The sequence below is a fragment of the Garra rufa genome, chromosome 9 (assembly GCF_049309525.1).
Source record: "Garra rufa chromosome 9, GarRuf1.0, whole genome shotgun sequence".
Lineage (NCBI taxonomy): Eukaryota > Metazoa > Chordata > Actinopteri > Cypriniformes > Cyprinidae > Garra > Garra rufa.
In genome coordinates this window covers 14,012,489-14,018,619 of record NC_133369.1, presented here as the reverse complement: position 1 = coordinate 14,018,619, position 6,131 = coordinate 14,012,489, and positions in this window count along the sequence as shown.

Below are 6,131 nucleotides of genomic sequence, written 5' to 3'. Positions count from 1 at the left end.
TGAATGAAGCCTCATCACCGCCGCTGCTTAAATGCCAGGCGTGCCTCTCCTCGAGAGACCGGTCTCTTCCCTGTGCCTGCACGCTAGTGTCCTGAGAGGGCAGCGTGTGCGGCCTCTGGACTTCATCCCTTACTGGACCCTTCCCTATCGAACACTGTCGCTTCTTCAAGGAATCCCCTGCACGAAGAGGACACCAAATTCCCTGTTTTTTGTTGGACACTTTCCCCTCCTTTGGACACTTTTCTTTTGTTTAATAAAAGCCTCTCCTAGGCCTGACTCTACACCCACTGTGTCTGTCATTTGCTCTTCCCACCACAGGAAAAAAGTTATGTATTCCAAAGGCAAAGTTCAGTTGGGTCAACTAACCCTTTAATGTTTTTTAAAATACGAAAGAAAAACATTGACGACCGAGGAAAATCTCTTTTTTTATGTTCAGTTTTTTATATCAAGGAAAAAGGCTGTTGTGAATCCTTATTAGTTAAAGCATGTTCTTCGACATCAAATTGACCAAAGATTTGACCAAAGTGTTTTTAGTATTCATTTGAAATGTAAAATGCAGTCTAACCTCTTTTTGTATGGAACTGTCCATTGTGTATTGTTACCAAATACATTTTCATTGAGGACATATGTTGTACTTTTTTATCTTTTTTCTTTTTTTTTTTTTACTGTGCGTCTAAAATATTACTCATGGCGTGTACAAAAGGAAAAACATGTTTTCAAGTCATTTTCTTTACAGTGCTTACATTGCCCCAAATCAGCTTTATAGGGAAAAATTATGTATTTCACATTCTCAATTCTTTGTTCCTTGGATGAATGGTGAGGTCTATGTTAACTTAATTGTCTTTAGGCACTGTTAAATAAAACAAAGGTTACTGGCTAGGAACACAATTTCAATAGAAATGGAGAAAAATACCCAGGGAGAAACCAAGATCCCTCTATCAACACTGCATTATAGGAGTCCATTCCATGACCAGTACTATGCAGGTAAAGTTCAGTTGGATCAAAATTTGAGTACTCAGATTTTAGAAGAAACTAGGATTTGAGATCTGTTAAGCTGGAAGTAATTTCTCTAAATGCCATTTTAGATGTTTTCTGCCTCATATGTAGCTCAGCCAATCATAGGAGTGACAAAGCTAATAGGTTTGTGAGCTAATTAATTTAAAAGATATAAATTCTAATCTATAAAATATGATAATCAAAGCCAAACTAATGTAAATTTCCAGATAGTACCTTTTGTTCCCCGTTAGGATATAAAAACTAGAAATATGTGTGTATCTGTAATAGCGGACCTCACAAGTTCTAAATGTTTAAACCCGAACCCCACAAGTGACTCAGAAACAGACATGGAGAAATTTTTGTTTGAATTTTGTTACATTTAAGTGATATTTATTATTAAAAACTGGTCATAATCTTGCTTGATTTTTTATACATGCATAGATCCACTGGAAATGGTGGACCCCATAATTTGGTAAAAAACGATGGACCCCCTTATGGGAGAAAAACAAGTATGTGTGTGTGTGTGTGTGTGTAAATATGCACACATACATTTTTTAAATACATTTACTTATGATACAGACACATATGTAAACACAAACTTTTATTTTGGATGTGATTAATTATGATTAATCGATTTGACTGACTGACTGACTGACTGACTGACTGACTGACTGATTGAATAAACAAATGAATAAATAAATAGTCATTTGTGTTTGATTCTCCTTTCAACCTTGCTTATATGCATATATGTAAACAAACTTTTATTTCGGATGCGATTAATCGTGATTAATCGAGTTGACTGAATAGATAGATAGATAGATAGATAGATAGATAAATAGATAGATAGATAGATAGATAGATATAGATAGATAGTCGTTTGTGTTTGATTCTCCTTTCAACTTGGCTTATAAGTATATTCATGTAAATTATGAGTAAAAATGATGCGTTATCCTGTTAAGCATGTCAAGGTCAGATTTTACCTTCAAAAATATAATAAATAAAACAAACAAACCAAACAAACAAACAAATGAGATAATACTCATTTGTATTTAATTCTTCTTTCAAGCTGGCTTGTATAAATACATATTTATGAAAATTATGAGTTAAAATTATGAATTATCTGCCAAGCACACAATGAAAAAAATAAAACAAATAAATGAATCACTGAATAAATTATTATTATTATTAATAATAATGCAATTTCTAAATTAAATTCTATGCAAAAATAAAACAAAGTCTAGTTTTTATTTATTTATTTAGAATTTTATGCATTGTAGCAGTATTTTAATGACAGTTTAAGCACTTGTATTCATTTCATTTGTCATTTCAGATGCTGAAAGTTGGCGTATTCTATTTCTATTTTTGGTATCATCTAATGCAGATAAATTCACATCTAAATGCCACATAAAAGGTCATTTTACATGTCAGTAAGCCATTTTTGGCTAGGATATACTGCGATATGGACTAGACCTTATGCTGTTTACAATTACTATGTTAAATGTGCATTAGGCCTGAAAATTATGTCACAACACCAAAAAGTCTTTAAGGCCATAAAATAGGCCAGTTGACACTCTGCCTCTTGGCTTTATATGTTCTTTTATGACCCAAAGATCATCTAAATACAATGGAGGCGCACTAGTGCTCCAACTGGCCAGCCTGTCATTATCCCTGCTGCTTCCACGTGTGTTTGTTTTAAAGCAAGTGTGATAGTCTATGGTGCATTTGGGCCGTGTGCACTGTGTTCCCCTTGCGGTGTCTATCTCTTATCTGTTGTTTGATCTCTGTACCCTCAGGTGGCGCCAGCGATCAAAGAGCATGATGAAATGCAGCCTGATGGTGGCTGGCTACCAGACATGCCGGAAAAAAGGTGAACGTCTTCAAACAGATACTTATCAGTCAGCCAGTAAGACGTCAACCTGTACATGGGCCAGAGTAGGCCTACTCCACTTCAACTGAACTGGTGGAAGAACTGGAGAAGACCCAAAGAGACCTTCACGACTTTAGGTACAAGTGTCTGGCCCAACTTTTGTGGTGGTGTATGTGGCAATCAAGCAAAATCTGATGCTTTGTAAGTTTATAAAAGAAGCCGACAGCATTGGGAATCACTAAGAATGAATGAATCAAAATAATCAAACCAGGCATCTGAATCAGGTATTTAGAGGTATGTAGCAAATATATATATATATAGAAATTATGTAGCAAAGATTGAATGATTGATTGTATTCATTTTTTAGTTTTTGAAGAAAGAAATTAATACTTTTATTCAGCAAGCATGCATTAAATTAGTCAAAATTAATAAATCGCATCCTAACTAAAAGGTTTTGTTTACATAATATGTGTGTACTGTGTATATTTATTATGCATATATACTATATGTGTGTATTTATATATACATAATAAATACACAGAGTATACACATATATTATTTACACAAACTTTATTTTAGATGTGATTAATCACGACTAATCGTTTGACAGCACTAAAATAAACAAATAAATACAAACCAAAAAAATCTAATTCCGCACAAAATAATTTACCATAGAAATATTACGTTTTTTAATGTTAATGATTGTTATAGCAGCAGCTGTGGTCAGCTGTGGTTTCAGGCTTGTTTTAAATCACACGTTGCATGCGCTCACCAGGTTTTGTTAAGTTTTGACTTTTCCTTCAGGATTTATAGGATTTTAGGTAAGTTCGGACAGGCCCCTTTTCTAAACGACCCCGTTATAGCTTCCCAAAGAGTAAATTTAAACTTTTTTTTTTTTTTTTTGATAATTATTGACCTAGAGAGTCCAAACAATTGTACTGCAGTGTTTTTTTCCAGACTGACCGAAAATCCTAGGACTAGTTTGCAAAAGTTTTTTTTTTTTTTTTTTTTACATCATCTCAATCATTTAACAAATGGTTTGATTGACAGCAGTGGTTCTAGAGGCAAAGTTGTAGAGGCAAACGAAGAGTTCTATCATCTGATATGAATATCGCACATTTGTGTTTGAACCGTGCGTCGCCACCTTTATGTTTTTTTACTCTTATAGTGTGACCAAGTGGCCAAGCTCTGCCATTTTTGTCCTGCGACCTCAGATTGAGCTCTTACATAAGTGTTGTGTGTTTGGGGAAGATTTTTGATAATTATTGATGTTTCCAGAGAATCTTTCTGCACTGGTTTGGTTCCGATCCGTTCTAGAAGCAAAGTTGTCTGGAACGAAGAGTTCTATCGTATTGATTTTTGTCCTGTGACCTCAAATTGAGCTCTTACATAAGTGTTCTGAGTTTGGCGAAGATGTCTCATTCTTTTCAGGAGTTATAGGCATTTTAATAAAAGTGGCCCTGCCCCTTTCGAACGTTGTGGCATCCCTTTGCGACTTTTCAACTTTTTTGATATTCACTCTCCAGAGAATCTTTCTGCACTGGCTTGGTTCAGATCAGGCGAAAAACCTAGGACTAGTTTGCAAAAGTATTTTTTTCAAGAAACGTGAAACACCCCAAAATTTAAAAATTTACATCGAATCTGAGGCGTCTTCCAAGGATTCCAATGACATAAGACACTTGAGCCTGCCACTGATGGATTAGGAGTTATGAGTGGTTTCATACTTTTGTTCTCTGTAGCGCCCCCATCAGGCCAATTAGGGCGAGCCTTGGTGGCGTTGTTGGCGGTGTGAGTACTACCATCCCTCCACGTTTCAAGTCTCTATGACTTACGGTTTTGGCTTGAACCCCTAATAAAATGTTTTAATGCATTTAGGGCTTGGCTAAGATGGATTGCGTCTGGTTCGTGAGTGTCTTGCATACCGCGGCACCATTTCAGTGATTTTATTTGTTGGCCTATTACGTTACTTCAGAATGATTAGCCTAACTAAACAACATAAGATCATCTTTAAAGGTGCCATAGAATGCATTGATACAATATTTTAATTTGTTCTCTGATATCTACATAGAAGGTATATGGCATAGGAAAGGGCAAAAATTCTCCAGAAACGGTTTTACAAGTCCATTTACAACCCTTGGATTTGTCACTAGAAATGAAATGGTCTGTTTTTACCTTATTTGGAAGGTTCATGAATAATAATGATGAGCTCTGCTCTGATTGGCTGTTTCACAGAGCGGCTCATTTCAGTAGCTCGCACGTGGAGGAAAATATATATTTAATCACGGAAATCCAGTCGCTATTATTATGCGGTTTATTGAAACTGCCGTTTTGAATGCACGATCATTTTACTTTCACTTTTGTGATCACATGTGCTCTGTGTAACCTTATACTGCAGCAGCAGTACTTACCACATAAGTTGCTTGTTAGTGATGCTCAGGATCTGTAAATCATTCGCCATCATCTGCTCAGTCATCTCTCCAGCTCTTCGTTTATGTGGTAAGTGAAATCTTATGTACTGCAATGTAACAGGCTACCGCTAGCATTAAGCTAACCATGTCTCTTCAGTGGCTTGCCTTATTTTATTAGATCGCCTTGTTTGTTTTCCTTGCCTTTCTGAGTAAGTTACAGACACCAACTATCCCTGCACTTAACATCTCCTGCACAACCTGGAACATAACATTTATTCCCATTTGATGATCTGCCATTTTCACTATTGTCCTCGCTTTGTTTTTTTCACAATAGCCTAGCTGCAGAACTTCTGATGATTCGGCTATGCAAATGTTGGGGGCGTAACTATTAACGATCGCGACTATTACGTAATAGTCGCTGCTATGTTAGGATTAGCCTATTTTTCAGTGGTCTTTTGCAAACACCGGATTTATACGATGGTGTTTGAGACTCACAGTATGTCATGTCCATGTACAGAACTGTTATTATTCAACTATGCCAAGGTAAATACAGTTTTCCATTCTACGGCACCTTCAATGATGAATTTTATTTACTTACTATGCTCAGTGAAGTTGTAGGATACGAAAATTGACCGTATATGCACTTGTTATGGATTCCTCACTTATGCCTTTTTAACAGCCACATATTTGAGGTCTCGTAAATCTTTTCTTTTAGCGTATTATATTTATACATTTTAGTGCTCACACTATTTACAGCCACCTCTGAAAACGGAGACTAGAGACTAAACTGTTTACTCCATCTCTCCCCGACAGAAAAATGTGGATGCACAACGGTTTCCTCTGGTCAGCTCTTCTCTCTC